Source organism: Acinonyx jubatus, chromosome D4 (assembly GCF_027475565.1).
Source record: "Acinonyx jubatus isolate Ajub_Pintada_27869175 chromosome D4, VMU_Ajub_asm_v1.0, whole genome shotgun sequence".
Lineage (NCBI taxonomy): Eukaryota > Metazoa > Chordata > Mammalia > Carnivora > Felidae > Acinonyx > Acinonyx jubatus.
The window spans coordinates 47,591,401-47,608,624 of record NC_069391.1 but is presented as its reverse complement, the minus strand read 5'-3'; the positions used below and the strand labels follow the sequence as shown (position 1 = coordinate 47,608,624).

The following is a 17,224-nucleotide window of genomic DNA, read 5'->3' as shown; positions in this document are numbered from 1 at the left end:
TGGTGCCTTAATTAACGTTACTAGAGCCCTTTACCCATTCTATTTTGCCCATTTATATCCCCTTGTTATCTCAGCAGAGGTGGGGGTGAATCAAGGTTTAATACAGTTAAAAAATACTTACGATGGAGGGAATTAGGAATTCTGGGTACTGAATTCTGAGTTGACAAAAAATACATATATATAATTTATTCTGTTGCCTTGACAATTATTTTTACACATTTCTCTTGTTCATCTTGTCATGTAATCTGTCTTCCCAAGGAGACTGTAGGTTTCTATAAATTATGGATTGATTTAGGTGCCATTCCCAAGGTGCCCATGTCTTATTACATTTAATGAGCAACTAATAAAAAGTTGTTGGTTTTGCCTCAATCAGTAGTTTAAACTGAACACTCAAAAACTGAACAGCTTGTGATATCAATAGGGTCCTGAAAAAATGATTTTTGAAAAAGTACAGACACTGAAATATTTTAAGTGTTTCAGAACCGAAAAAAGAGATGTGTGCTTGATTCCATAAGTATTTTGTAGCAAAGGACATTTTTTTCAGAATAAAAACAAATGCATTTGATGATTTCATTTAGGGAAAATTAACAGGAAATTGTCAGTGTTTTCAAACGATGCCCTCAGCTTTACAGATGATTCAGGTTTAAAAAGTCTACACATCGGAATGTGATGATGCATTTGTTAACTGCTCTTTTTGACCTCACTTTAGCAAAATTCCTTCCCTGTAAGAATCAAGATTACAAGGTTAAAGCAGTAAGTAATAGCAAAGTCAATTCCAAATGTATAAGAGAATACAAAGAATAGTAATGAACCTTTATCTATTACCTGGCTTCAAGAATTATCATCTCATAGCCTATATGTTTCTTCTATACTATACTCCTCACATGTTATTTTGAAGCATTTTACATACATTATATAATTTCAACCATGAGTATTTCAATGTTACATCTAAAAGATCACTATTTTTAAGACAGGCACAATGCCATTGGCACACATTTGAAAATAAATTAAAATTCCTTAGTGACATCAAATATGCAATGAATATTCAAAACTTCACATATCTCCTGAATGCCACTTTTTTTTTTTTTAACATATTCTTTACTTGAATCAGGATCCAGTTAAATTCCACACATAGCAATTGGTTTATATGTATTTTATGTTTCTTTTAATCTCTGAGTTCACTCTCCCATTCTTGCTGGCTCTTTTGCTTTCCCTTTCCCTCCCCATCTTTCATGTGTTCTCTCCTGCTCTCTCTCCTTACAGTTTACTTGGTGAGGAAAGCCAGTTGTTTGTCCTGGAGAGTTTCATATAATCCAGATTCTATTAACTGCATCTCCATAGTGTAGTTTAACATAATCCTTGGTCTTCTGATTTCCTCTAAGTTGATTAGTTGAATCTAGATAGATTTTTTTCTCAAGGCTACTTCAGAGGAGGTGGTATGTTCTTTCATCAGGAGGCACATAATGTCTCATCTCTCTTGGATGTTAGTAGCCATCAGCTTTTAATGCCTCTACCCATTAATTTATTTTAAAAATTTTTTTAGAGTGTGTGAGGAGGGAAGAGGTGCAGAAGGAGAGAGGGAGAGAGAGAAGATAGATAGGAAGAGAAAGAGAATCGTAAGCAGGCTCCACTGCTTAGTGCAGAGCCGGACATGGGGCTCAATCCCATGACCTTGAGATCATGACCTGAGCTGAAATCAAGAGTCCAGTTGGACAGCTCAACCAACTGAGCCACCCAGATGACCCATCTATCCATTAATTTAAATTGGGTTGCAAAAAAATGATATTCTGATTCAAAGTTACCTCCATTTAAACACATGAAATGTAAGGTGACAGCCTCCCTGTTTAAGATTAAAAATATCTTAATATATATACAGAAAGAGCATTTCATAAAATTTAAGTCATTCATGGCAAAAAAGCTTAGTAAACAAGAAACAGAAATTCCTTAGAATTTAAGAATGGATCAGATATATACTATGAAATACATATTGGATAAATGATTAGAAACAAAGCCATAGGAGGAGAAAATACACGAAATCAATGAGACCCTATCTTAAAATACCAGGCAGATTTTTAAAAGAACTAAATAGTACTAAAGAAAATTTAAAATATAAAATTTTAATAAATAAAATTAAAATAAAATTCAATAAAACTGAATTAAAATCAAAATGAAATTACTCAAATAAAATTAAAAATTCAAGAGTAACTCAGAATATTAGACAGAGTTGGAGAGAAAATTGGTTAGATGGATTATGAACTAAAGAAAATAAACTCAGAATGTACAGAGAAATAGGGGCGCCTGGTTGGCTCAGTTGGTATAGCATGTGACTCCTGATCTCGGGGTTATGAGTTGAATTCTAGCCTCACATTGGGTGTAGAGCTTACACAGAAAAGAATATAACAGAAATAAAGAGATGGAAAATATGACAGCTTGAAATGTAAAGCATGGCAGAAGTTCCAATGTAAATCTTACTGAAGAGAATACATGTTCCAGAAAGAGGAAATAAAGATGGGTAGCATTCCTCAGACTCTCAGCATGACAGCCTGAGGAACTCCGTAGACTCAGTCACCAGCAAACCCAGTGAAAACAATTTTAAAACAACCAGCTAAAATTGCTCAGTATGGTTAAGTACACACATCTGAATAAACACACATTCAAGAGAATTTATTAAAATGTGTGAAGAACCATGAAAGTCTGTGGTATTTGAACTGAGAAATCTGCTTCCCCTTCCTCCCAATTCAGCAAGATGGAAACTTCACTCTAGGCTGGCTCAGGCAAGAGCACAGTTTCATCTCCCCTAGTTCCCAGTTAGAAAGCTATCATCCCAGGAGGGGCAGGAAGTCAGTATTTTTCATCTTTCCCCCACCGATCTGCTACTGAGGCTAAGTTATAGGCAAGCATAGAGGTGGAGTTTTTCTTCTACCCAGTCCCTAAGGAGCTCTACCCTGGGTGTGGTGTTGCTGAGAATATTGGGACCCCAATCATCTTTCCACCAGTCTGTTGACTACATGCTGGGAGAATCAAGCAAAAAAACCCAAAACAAAACAAAACAAAAACAAAAAGCAGAAGATACTGCCCACCCCACCCCTAACCACCACCACTGAGCACTCAGCTCCTAAACTGGGAATGTCATTGAGAGAGAAGCTTGCCATTGTCCTCGCTTCCAGGTCCATAGCCATAACTCCAAGACTTTTCCTGGAGGGAGAGTAGGCAATAAAGCTTTTCCTAAAGGAAATGACTTTATTTGCAAGAGAGTGTGGAGAAGTTTAAGCTAAAGGTGCCCCCTAAAACTACTCTCACTACTAGTGGAAGAAGTACTGAAGGGCAATTGGGATGCTATTGGTAGAATCATTGGACATATAAGTTAAATTGTGAGCCAGCTAGTGTGCAGGAGAGAACCTGGAAGAACATAGCTACAGGAAACTGTCTAGGGTCAGAACAAATATTAATAACTGCCTTCCAGAACTATCCCTTCAAAGGAGTCTGAATTTCTTTGGTTTAGTTGATGAGCAATTTATGCCCCAGGGTACTGATTGAAAGCCATAAAGAAATCACCCAGCAATTAGAGTTTAACAACTGGGTATGATCAGGAAAAGAGACAACCAAAGAGAACCTTGAAAAAAACCATCATTAACCCAGGGTGACTGTGCATATAACCCAAGGATATGCTCCCTGAAGAGCAATATCAGAAGCTTATCAGTGCAAGGGAGAAACAGACTCTATTAAAATAATGTTACTAAACAAATAAACAAGCAAACAACAAGAGGGGAGGCACCAGTACCCAGAGTTGCCAAAATATATTATCTAAAATGTCCAGATTCCAACAAAAATGATTAGTCATGCAAGGAAACAGGAAAGTATGACCCGCACCCTGGGGGGAAAAAAAAAGGCAGACAACAGAAAGTGCCTAACTGCCTGCAGAGTAACCAGATGTCAAATTTAACAAAGTCTTCAGAGTAGTCATTATAAACATGTTCAAAGAACTAAAGGGAGTCATGACTAAAGAGTTAAAAAGGAATGAAGAACATGTTCAGCAAATACAGAATATCAATAAAGAGACAGGAATTATAAAAAAGAATCAAATGGAAATTCTAGACTAGAAAAGTACAATGACTAAAGTGAAAACTTCATTGAAGAGGCTCAACAGTAGATGTGATTAAGAAATAATTAGTAGTGGGGCCCTGGGCGGCTTAGTCAGTTGAGTGTCCAACTCTTGACTCTGCTCAGGTCATGACCTCATGGTTCCTGAGCTGAAGCCTCTGCACCAGGCTCTGAGCTGACAGCACCGAGCCTGCTTGGAAATCTCACTCCCTCTCTCTCTACCCCTAACCCATTCATGCTCTCGCAAAATAAATAAAAATTTAAAAAGAGAAATAATTAGCAAATGTGAATAAAGATAATAGAGATTATGCAACCTGAAGAGCAGAGAGAGAAACGAATGAAGAAAAATGAACAGAGCTTCAGAGAAATATGGACACTATTAAGCGCAGCAATATTTGAAGAAATAATGGATGAACAACATCTCAAATTTACTGAAAAACAATAATCTACACATATAGGTAGCTCAACAAACTCCAGGTAGGAAAACACAAAGTTCCACAAATAAAAACATAGTAAAAATTCTGAAAGAACCATGGGTGCCTGGATGGCTCAGTGGGTTAAGCATTGATTCTTGATTTTGGCTCAGGTCATGATCTCATGGTTTGTGAGTCTGAGCCCTGCATTGAGCTCTGCATTGATAGTGAGGAAACTGTCACCCTCTCTCTCACCATCTCTCTCCCTCTCTCTCTGCTCCTCCCCTGCTCGTACGTGCTCTCTCTCTCTCTCTCTCTCAAAATAAATAAACTTAAAAAAATTCTGAAAGAACAAAACACAGGGAGAAAATTGACAGGAGTAAGAAAATGACTCATTTTCAAGGGAACCTCAAAATTATTAAAATATGACATCTGCAGCAGAAACAATGGAGACCAGGAAACGATGGGATAATATATTTGAAGTGCTCAAAGTAAGAAACTGTTAACCAAGAATCCTATATTCAGCAAATCTATCTTTAAAAAACAAAAGTAAATGAAAGATATTCCCAGATGAACAAAGAGAATCTGTTGTTAGCAGACCCTCCTTATAAGAAATTCTAAAGGAAGTTAGTCAGACTGAAAGTAAGTGACCCCCAATGGTAATTAAATTCTTATTAAAAAACAAAGAGCACTGGTAATGATAATTATGTCATAAAAAAGACAACATAAATCCATTTTTCTCCTTTCTTCTCCTACCCAATTTAAAAAGCAACTGTATAAATCAATATGTATGTAATGTATTCTTGGACCTATGATACATACAAATGTAATACGTTTGCTAATAACAGCACAAAAGGTATGGGGGGGAGTTATATTCGGCTAAGGAAATAATGCCAAATGGTGACTTGATTCTGCAAGAATAAATAAAGAGAATCAGAAATTATAAATAAGAAGGTTAATATAAGAAAAGCTATAAATATGTACTTGCTCTCCTTTCTTCTCTTAACTAGTCTAAAAGACATAGTATTATATAATTATAATCATGCATTGGGTTTGTAACGTACAGATATAATATGTATACCAATAATAACAGAAAACAGAGGAAAGGGAATGGAGCTATTTACCAGTAATGTTTCTAAATCTCACTGGAATTAAATTAATATTAATATAAATATAAATATAAAGCTGATTCTGATAAGATGTGTATCGTAAGCCTAGAGCAATCAGTAAGAAACTTACTCAAAAAATATATAGTATATGATGAGCACCAGGGATTGTATGGAAGTGATGAATCACTATATTATACACCTGAAATTAATATTATACTACATGTTAACTAACTGTAATTTAAATAAAAATTGAAAAAAATATAGTATAAAAGACTATTAAAAATTAAAATGGTACATCAGATAATATTAGTTTAATGCAAAAGAGAGCAGTAAAGAAGAAATAAAGGAACTAAAAAGATGTAAGACATACAAAAACATAAAGAAAATGGCAGATATAAATCCAAATATATCAATAACATTAAATGTGACTATATTAAATAATTTGATTAAAAGGCGGAGATTGTCAGTGCATTAAAGATCCACTCTATGCTGTCTACGGGAGACACATTTTAGATTCAAAATACAAAGACTTGAAGTAAATGAACGGAAAGCGGTGCATTATGCAAAGAGCAACAAATAAGCTGGAGTGGCTATAACATCAGAAAAAGCAGACATTAAAAAGGTTCTAAACGGGGCTTCTGGGTGGCTCAGGCAGTTGAGCATCCGACTTCAGCTCTGGTCATGATCTCACGGTTCGTAAGTTCGTGCCCTGCGTCAGGCTGTGCTGACAGTGCGGGGCCTGGAGCCCACTTTGAGTTCTGTGTCTCCCTCTCTCTCTGCCCTTCCCCTGCTCATGCTCTGTCTCTCTCTCCCAAAAACAAATAAACACTAAAAATGTTCTGGAGAGATAGGTGGAACAAGTGAAGGGGAATAGAGTACACTTACCATGATGAGCACTGAGTAATGTATAGAATTGTTGAATCACTATTTGTATACCTGAAACTAATATAACATTGTATGTTAACTGTACTGGAATTAAAATAAAGAACTTAATAATAGTTTAATAATAAGAACTTAATAATAGTTTAAGATTTCAATACCCCACTTCCAATAATAGATAGAACAATTAAACTAGCCAGAAGATCAACAAGGAAATAGAGGATTTGGGCAACACTATAAATCAACCATTTATACAATGGTCCTCAAAACAGGAACAGAATACATACTCTTCCCAAGTGTATATGAGCTATTCTCCAGAATAGATCATAGACCATAATACAAAACTCAACGAATTTAAAGTATAGTAGAAATAATTAAAGGATTGTTTTAATAAAGTATACAGAATAGAAATCATTAAAAAATTAAAAGGATAGAAATGATATAAAGATATGTTTTTCAACATTAGGAATCAACCACAGACAGGAAACTGAAAAATTCAGAAACATAAGATATCAAACAACACACTTCTAAATAATCAATGGGTCAAAGAAAAAATCAAAAGGGAACTTTAAAAATCTCAAAAACATCTCAAAGTTGAGATGAATAAAAATGGAGACACACACCAAAACTTAAGGGATGTAGCAAAAGCAGTGTTCACAGAAACATTTCAAAAAGAAAAGAAACATCCCAAACCAAAAACCTAACTTTCCACTTTAAAATACTGGAAAAAGAAGAGCAAAATAAACCTAAAGCAAGAAGAAGAAAGTAAATAGCAGATCAGAGTGGAAATTAATAAAACAAAATTTAAAAATATAGAAAATCAATTAAAAAGCTTATTTTCTTAAAGAGCAACAAAATTGATAAAACTTTAGCTTGATTAACAAAGACAAAAGAGATGGCATTCAAACTGCTGGAATTAGAAATGAAAGATGAGACACTCCTACTCTTCTTATAGAAATAAAAAGGATTGGGGCGCCTGGGTGGCTCCGTCGGTTAAGCATCCGACTTCAGCTCAGGTCACGATCTCACAGACCGTGAGTTCGAGCCCCGCGTCGGGCTCTGGGCTGATGGCTCAGAGTCTGGAGCCTGCTTCCAGTTCTGTGTCTCCCTCTCTGTCTGCCCCTCCCCTGTTCATGCTCTGTCTCTCTCTGTCTCAAAAATAAACGTAAAAAAAAAAAAAATTAAAAAAAAAAAAAGAAAAAGGATTATAAAAGGATACTATGAGCAATTGTATGAGCAAATTAGATAGCCTAAATAAAGTAGGCGAAGTCCTGGAAACACACAAATTTCTAAAATGACTCAAGCAGAAGATAATCTGAACAGATCTACAATAAAAGATTAAATTAGTAACAAAAACACTATCCACAGTAATTATTTCAATAGATAACAGACAAAACATTTGACAAAATTCAACATCCTTTCATGATAAAACGGTCAATAAAGTAGGAACTGAAAGAAATTACCCTAACATAATAATGACCATATATGAAAAGCCTGCAATTAACATCATACTGAACAGTGAAAAATGGAAAGCTGTTCTTGAAACTGAAAAATCAGCAGGGATGCCTATTCTTTCCACTTCAGTTCAATGTAGTACTGGAAGTCCTAGCCATTGCAATTAGACAAGAAAATAAAGTAAAAGGCAACCAAATTAGAAAGGAAGAAGTAAAATTATCTCCACAAATGGTATAATCTTACATGTGGAAAACTCTAAAGACTTAAAAAAAACCTGTAAGAACTAATACATTAATTCAGTAAAGTGTTATAATACAAAGTCAATATAGAAAATCAATTGTGTTTCTATACACTAACAATGAACTATGCAGAAATAAAAGTCCCATTTGCAATAGCATTAAACATAACAAAATGCTTTGAAATAAACTTAACTAATGAGGTGAAAGACTTGTATACCGAATGCTTCAAAACTTCAATAAATGAGGGGTGCCTGGCTGGCTCAGCCAGTAGAGCATACGGCCCTTGATCTCAGGGTCATTAGTTTAAGCCCCACACTGGGCATGGAGACTACTTTAAAAAGTTGATAAATGACATTAAAGAAGACATAAATTAATGGAAAGACATCCTATGTTCATGGATTGGAAGAACTAATATTATTAAAATATCCACACAGTGGATAAAAGGTCCACAAAGTGACCTACCATTTCAAAGCATTCCCTATCAAAATCCTATGGCTTTTTTTTTTTTCAGAAACAGAAAAAAAATCCTAAAATTCATATAGAATCCCAAAGGACACAGAATAGCCAAACCATCTTGAGAAAGAACAAAGCTAAAGGCATCGCAGTCAAGTGGGACTGCATCAAACTAAAAAGCTTCTGTACAGCAATGAAAACAATTAGCAGAGTGAAAAGGGAAATTGTGGAATGTGAGAAAATATGTGCAAACCATATATCTGGTAAGGGGTTAATATCCAAAATATATAAGGAACTCCTACAGCTCAATAGCAAAAAAACCAATACCTGATTTAAAAATGAGCTAAGGAGTTAACAGACATTTCTCAAAAAAAGAAATATAAATAAATAGCTATCGGCTATATGAAAAATGCTCCAATATCACTAATTATTAGGGAATGCAAATCAAAAAACAATAAAATATCACTTCACATTTTTAAGAATGGCTATTATAAAAACAAAAAAAACAAAAAACCTACAAATGTTGGTGAGGATATAGAGAAATTGGAACCCTTGTGCACTGCTGGTGGGAATGCAAAATTGTGTAACCACTATGGTAAACAGAATGGAGATTAAAATTTTAAATAAAAATATGATCCAGCAATCCCACTTCTGGATATTTATCCAAAAAAATTGAAAGAGAATCTTAAAAAAATATTAGCATTCCCATGTTCATTACAGAACCATTCACAATTGCCAAGATGTGAAAACAACATAAATGTTCATCGACAGATGAATAAAGAAATAATGAATAAAGAAATAAAGAAAAGCCTTAAAAAAGAAGAAAATTCTGTCATATGCAACAACATGGATGAACCTTGAAGACATTATGCTAAGTGGAATGAACCAGTCACAGAAAGAAAAATTGCATGATTTCACTTACATGAGGTATCTAAAAAAGTCAAATTCATAGAATCAAAATATGTAATGTGGTTTCCAGGGGCTGGAGAAAGGGGAAAATGTGAATTATTATTTTTTTAAAAATTTGTAATTTTTTTTCAGTTTTGAGAGACAGAGCGTGAGTGGGGAGGGGCAGAGACACAGGGAGACACAGAATCCAAAGCAGGCTCCAGGTTCTGAGCTGTTAGCATAGAGCCCGATGCAGAGCTCAAACCCATGAGCCATGGCATAATGACCTGAGCCAAAGTTGGACACCCAACCAAGCCACCCAAGTACCCTGAAAATGTAAGTTATTAATCAATATCCATAAAGTTTCAGTTAAGCAAGATGAATAAGTTCTAGAGATCTGCTGTACAACATTATACCTATAGTTAACAATACTGTATTGTATACTTAAAATTTTAAGAGGGTAAATTTCATGTTAAATGTTCTTACTAAAATTAAGGTTTTTTAAAAAAACTTCTAAGATGGGTCTTACTGGGTTAGAATTAATGTGTTAATATGGCTATGGAGGCACTAGGGGATAATTGTTTCTTGCCTTTTCCCCTCTCTAGAGGTCACCCACATTCCTTGGTTTATTACACCCTCCTTCTATCTTGAAAGCCAGCAACATCAGGCTGTGTCTTTTTCACAATGCTATGTCTCAGGTTCTCTTTGTTCTGCCTCCCTCTTTTATTTATAAGAATTGTGATACTTTGGGCCCATCTGGATAATCCAAAATAATCACTCTATATATGGCAGACTGAATAATGTCCCCCAAAATATCTGGGCCTGAGTTCCTGGAACCTATGATTGTTACTTTATATGGAAAAGGGACTTTGCATATATAATTAAGGATCTTGAAATGAGGAAATTATCCTGGATTATCTGGATGAGCCCTAAATGTAATCACAAGTGTCCTTATAAGTGTGACAGAGATCTGACAACAGGAAGGTGAAGGAGATATGATGACAGAAGCAGAGATTAGAGAGACAGGCTTTGAAGGTAGAAGAGAGGGCTGCATGTCGAGGAATACAAGTGGCCACTACAAGATGAAAAAAAGAAGGTATCAGACTTTCCCCTCAGAGCCTCCAGAAAGAATCAGCCCTACATTTTCACTCCAGCCCAGTGAAACTTATTTCATTTGGCCTTCTGACTTTCAGAAGAAGACTTCTGACTTTCAGGAGAAATTTGTGTTGTTTTAAAGTTACTAAATTTATGGTGGTTTGTCATAGCAGCAATAGGAAACTAATACATCATCACAAGGTCTGCTGATTACCACCTTAGTTTCATCTCCAACCTTAATTTCATTTCCAACCTTAATTTCATTTTGCATACTGTATCCTAACATATTCACAGGTTCTGGAGATTGGGACACGGACATCTTGTGTGGAGGAGCACTATACTGCCTACTACAACTTGACATACACTGAAAATAAATTCCAGGTTGATAAAATATGTAAATTTCAAATACTAACAGAATATATAGGAGAATATGTGCATATAATCTTGGGTGTGTAAAAGACCTTAAACAAGAAAACAAACTTGTAAGAAAAACATCTTTTTAAAATAATGGTTGGTACATTTATTTCCATCAAAAAATTTAATTCTGTAGGTTGAATGATACCATATACAAAGTAATAATACAAGCAACAAGCTGGCAGACAACATTTGTAATGTTTATAACCAAGATTAATAGCCTCAGAGGAAAAAAAAGAAAGAAAAAAATATGGGTTTGAATATATGAAACAGATATATGTATAACCATGCTCTTTTGGGCATTTTATACTAGTAAAAATTGAAAACTTAAATGTCCATCAACAGATAAATGATTAAATAAATGGCACATTTATCCATACACTAGGCTACCTGCAGCAGTTTAAAAGAATAGGGAAGAATCTTTATGACCTGCGAAAAACCTCTAAGACATATTGATATTTTAGCCAGTGTATACTTTATGATGCTAATGAAGGGGAGAACCAAATGCATCAAACAAAACCATAAGTCATAAAGGATCTCCCTCACCTTTACGACGATATCAGCAATTAATCTCCGGGGAGAAGAGTAACAGCAAAGGGAAATACTAGTTTTGTTCTCTATTATTTGAATGCAAATCCACTTATGTATAAACTGCATAATACTGTTGAAAGCACAGAGTTTTGTCTTGGTCATCATGGTATCCCGGGATCCATTTTCCCATTTAGTAAATGAAATCCAAGGGGATGGGACTTACTACTAGTGCTAAATCCTGTGCTGGTGAGAAAAAAAATTCTTCCTGTTTCAGGCCCAGCTTGATCTTTTTCTGGGAATTACACTGGGGAAACTGAAGGCCTGAGTCAGAGGAGTGTGTGTGTGTGTGTGTGTGTGTGTGTGTGTGTGTGTACTACTATTATAATAATTCATAGACTTTATGTCTAATCCAGACAACAACTCTGCAAAATAGTTACCCTTGTACCCATTTTACAAATGAGGAAACTAAGGCTTAGATAAGGCCTAACTGAATCACTTATCCTGATGGTTTCTTTTTTCTCTTCCTGTTAATGCAATTTTGACAGTTGCAGAATTCTTACGAAATAGAATGTGGTAAGTTCTAGAAAAACTTCCTGCTACCAGTGCTTGGCTTATGTTATTAGTTATTTATTTGTATTACATAGTTCAAACACTTGTTTTTAAAACTGGTAGCAAATTGTGTTCTGTACAAAATAAATTTCCCTCCACACAGCCCTCGGATACCTACATCCTTCCCTTAAGGCAACAGTCAACAACATTTTGCATGTCTTTCCAGAAATATTCTATGTATACACAAATATTTTTAAAATTTAAGTTGAATTATTTTACACACATTATCCTATACCCTTTTTTCCCCTCAACAACGTATCTTGAAAATCACTATATTTTTGCCAGATCTGCTGCATTGTTTAATAGCTATATATTATTAATTTTAGGGAAGCCTCATAATTTAATTGATCCCTCTCCATTTATAGCCATTGAAATAGTCTCATCTCTTGTGTCATTACAAAACTACAGTTACTATTCTTACACATGGGCCATTTTGCACATGTGCAAATATATCTGCAGAATCGTTTCTAGAGGTGGAATTAATCGAAGAGATGTCCCTTTAAATTTTTCATCGATATTGCTAATTTTTCTCTGTGGATTTTATGTAATTTTATTCCCCTCAGCAATATTTATCCACGCCCTTTTCAACATTATGGAAACACTTTGTACAAGAGGAAAAGAAAAGGAAAAAGGAAAATTGGTCTTATTTACATACACTCGTCACCCAAATTTAGGTTTTTTTAGCCTTGTTCAGGGGTTGGTTTCCTGTAACGGTACTACCTTCTAACTGAAACTGTGAAATCAATTCCCTTCTCTTTTGGTTTCTACATGATTGATCTACTTCATATAAGACAGACATGGAAATTATTAACTCTGCTCTTCCTATAAAAGATAACTCTGCTTTGGAGCTGACTGGCCCCTCACAACCCTGGCTCACTTTCTGATGGTACCTCTGGTTCCACGGTGGACCCAGTGGACAAGTGTCCCTTTCTAAGAACTATTTACTTCAGGGACTTTTTCTGTCAAAAAGAGAGACATTCCCCATTTCTCTCTTCCCTCCTCTCATCAATCTCATCTCAAGGGTCCTTAGGGAAACATTTTATTTGATTATTGTTTAGCTTCCTGCAAAGTCATTTTCTCAGCTTCCTATCTATAGAGATTCCTTGATTTGTAAAAACCAAACCTATTTTGCCTTGCTGTTCCTATCTAAAGCTTAAGAGTATGGCAACCAATACATTTTTTTTTACATGTTAAAACAGCTTTAAAATCATGTAGCAATTTATCAGACTTGGTTACTTTAGAAGCTGGTAGGTAGAAGGACTCAAGATTTACTTCCCAGATTGCTAACTTCAAATTTCATCTATAGCAACAGTTTTCACACGTGAGTCATTGACAACAACAAAAATCATTCCATTAAATGATTTATAATGAGAGGAACACTATTTCTCTCTCTCCCTTTCTCCCTCCTCACCTCCAATAAAGAAAAAATACCATCACCAGCTTCTTCTAGGTGGGCTAATATGGTGAATTGTTCTCTTATTAAAAAATATTTTTGGGGCGCCTGGGTGGCTCAGTCGGTTAAGCGTCCGACTTCGGCTCAGGTCATGATCTCCCAGTTCGTGAGTTCAAGCCCCGCATGGGGCTCTGTGCTGACAGCTCAGAGCCTGGAGCCTGTTTCAGATTCTGTGTCTCCCTCTCTCTCTCTGACCCCCCCCCCCCATTCATGCTCTGTCTCTCTCTGTCTCAAAAATAAATAAACGTTAAAAAAATTAAAAAAATATTTTTGGTGCTCTTTACCGAATCAAGAAAGACTGGCTTTGTTGGGGAACAGGTATGGTTTTAGTCAGTTAATATTGTTCTCCCCCTGCCGTGGAAAGGAAGGACTCCCTCAGGAGATAACTAGAACAAAACATGGGAAGATTTAAGAACACCTACAGTACCTCCTGTTTTGTTATTTTTTTTTTCTTTCGGGATGATGAGCCCTTTACTTCTATTGCCTAGCACAGTGCCTGGCATACAAGAAGTGCTCAGTGATTATTGATTGAATGAATTAGGGAATGGTAAGCTTACTTACAGAGTCAGAACTCCTCGCTTTACCGCCTCCACAGATCTCCCATGCATTTTTCCAGTAAACAAGAGTGCAAGTAGGAAGTGGGGCAGCTACATCATCCATCTAAATGGAGACAAAGGTTAGGAGCTGATTATTCTCAAAATGTTCAGAAATACTTTAAAGAGAACTTAATCTCAGAGAGTAGTCGGTAGACAGAAAACGTTTAAGAGCGACTTTCTCAGTCTCGTTCCTTGGCTGCAGCCTCTCGAAAAAGTCCTTTTATCGACGGCTAGGGCTGCGGCAACACCGAATTACTGCGTCCGCTATCTGATGAAAAGACACTTGAGAATTCAGAAAACTACTAAACCGTTTCAAGACAATTCAAAGCAGCTCAACTCCGGAAAAAAGTGAGGTCATAATAATATTCACTTAAAAATATATATGCTTATTTGCTTATTACTTGAACGCTGTTGCCTAAACCACGTATGCGAGGCCTGACAGGAGGTGCAAGAGGTGGGGTGCAAGCCCTTCCCGACGGCCGGCCCGGGGGTGAGCGGGGCCCAGGGAGGCTCACGGCCGCTTTCCGTCTCGAGACGCGGCAGCGTCCACTACCGCCTTCCCGGTTCCCAGTTCGCGGGACCTGGGCTGCGCTCCAACCCACGCTTGAAAATGCTGCAGTCTGGCGGCGCCTTTTCTATTTTTTATCGTTATTCCCTACCCCTCACCACCATACAGCCCACGGCTGCTTGACTCGGTCGTTTGGTCCGTTACCAAGGGAAAACCCCTGTCGCGGAGCTGAGCGGCTGTCCTACCCCCTCGCCGCACTCGGACCGTCTTGATGATACCCCTCCCTCTCTCTTCTTCCGCTCCCGTTCTCGCACCCTCCCTTTTCTCTTTCTCCCTTACTCTTTCTAACCACTGAAAGCCGTTTCGCGTCCGGCCGAAGCACCTGTGCGACCCGCGCCCGGCCCGGCGCTTCACTCCCAGATCCCTCCGCGAAGGCGCTGGCGGGCAGGCGTGCGCGCGCTCGGCGTGGGGGGAGCGCTCACGTGGAGCCTCCGCGAGCCCGGGGCTCCCCCGCGGGGAGCCCCGGAGGGAAGCGCCGTCCTGTCAGAGAGAGGCTCTGGGGCCTTCGAGTCGGCGCCAGTGCAGTCTCTGAGGCGCCCTTACCACAGCGGAGCCTGCTGGCTAAGGGTAAGAGAGTGACACGTGTGTGTGTGTGTGTGTGTGTGTGTGTGTGTGTGTGTGTGTGTGTGTGTTGTGCGCGTGCGCGCGCGCGGGAGGGTTAAGCAATGAAGGGCGAGCTCCTACAATCAGAAGGAGAGGGGGGGTTTGGGTGGTGCTGGTGGGGAGCGTGAGGAGGAGGGAGAGTGGAAAACATTTGGAGGGACATAGCTTAGTGTTAGAGCTAGAGAGGTTCAAAGAAATGGTGGAGAACAGATACCCAGATGGTGGGAAGGCCAGGAGTGGGGAACCGAATCCCAGTCAGGCGGGATGTATGGGGGAAGGAACTTCGCGTTTCAGAGGCAGTTGGCCATTCTACTCTAATAGAAAACAAAAAGTAGAAGTGCATCGGTGCAAATAACAGGGTAGGAAGCTCCAAGAGCCCATCCCTAAAAAGAAACGTCAAGAAGATAAGCGTCAGAATTGACTTTGTGGGAACGCTGGAAAGTAGTCACAGGTTTACAGCAACCAACTGAACTCTTGATCAAGAAAAAGATGACTTAAACACAGCATAATGGGGACATTACTAGCGACATCAAAGGAACAAAAGGGATTATAAAACTGAATTATGTATGCTGACAAGCCTAAGTAAAATAGACAAATTCCCTGGAAACACATAACCTACCAAAACTGACTCAAGGGAAAAAAAGAAAATGTAAATAGACTTATAACAAGTAAATAAATTGAATCAGTAGTCAAAAACCTCCTGACAAAAGCCCAGGAGCAGATGGCTTCACTAGTGCATTGTATCAAATGTTTAAAGAAAAATTAACACCAGTCCTTCTCTCTTCTTAGAATGGTGAACACTTCCTAACTCATTCCATGGGGCCAACGTTATCCTGATGCCAAAACCAGGCAAAGACATACAAGAAATTAAGTCAAAGATGAAAAAAAAAATCCTCAAGAAAATCCTTGCAAACCACCATGATCAAGTGACATTTATCTCAGGAATGCAAGGGGTTCCACATACAAAAATGGATCAGTGTAATATATCATATTAATAGAATCAAGGAAAACATACAATCTGTTGATGCAGAAAAAGAATTTGACAAAATCCAACACTTTTTCATGATAAAACATTCAACAAAGTAGGAATGAACAGAACTTCTTCAATCTGATTAATGGCACTTATGAAAAAATTACCACTAACATCATAATCATAATCAATGGTGAAAGACCAAAAGATTTCCTGCTGATATCAGGCACAAGAAAAGAATGCCAGCTTCTGCTTCTTCTATTCAAAATGGTATAAGCAACATTGTGCTGAAAAGTTTAACCTGAACGATTAGGCACAGAAAAAAAAAAAAAAGAAGGAATGAGGCATCCAAATTGGAAAGAAACAAGTAAAACTATTCCTCTTTGCAGATGATATAATCTCACATATAGGAAATCCTGGAGATTTTTAATTCACTTTTATTAGGGCTAATAAATTTAGTGAAGCTTCAATAAAAGACTAATATACCAAAATCACTTGTATTTCTATACACTAGTAATGACCAAAAAAATTAAGAAAAAATTCAGTTTTTTGTATATTCAAAAATAATAAAATAGGACTAAATTTAACTGAATACATGCAATACTTGTGCACTGGAAATTTTGTTTAAATGCTATAATTAAAGACTAAATTAATGGAAAGACATTCTTTGTTTATGAATTAGAAGACTTAATATTCTCAGGGTGGCAGTAGGACCCAAAATGATCTACATATACAATGGAGTCCCCATGAAAATCCCAGTGGCCTTTTTTTTTTTTTTTGGTAGAAATGGAAAAGCTGATCCATAAATGTATATGGAATTGCGAGGGACCCCAGACACAAGCTTAAAA

General features: G+C 37.1%; 1 long non-coding RNA gene across 1 annotated transcript; it reads right to left on the bottom strand.

Annotated features, from left to right (window-relative positions):
• Positions 1-515: 515 nt before the first annotated feature.
• On the bottom strand, positions 516-15,379 carry LOC106986383 (uncharacterized). The gene is made up of 3 exons (XR_001432054.3): positions 15,083-15,379; positions 14,201-14,299; positions 516-722 (listed from the first exon to the last, which is right to left on the bottom strand). It is a non-coding gene; the product is annotated as an uncharacterized LOC106986383 (long non-coding RNA).
• Positions 15,380-17,224: the final 1,845 nt, after the last annotated feature.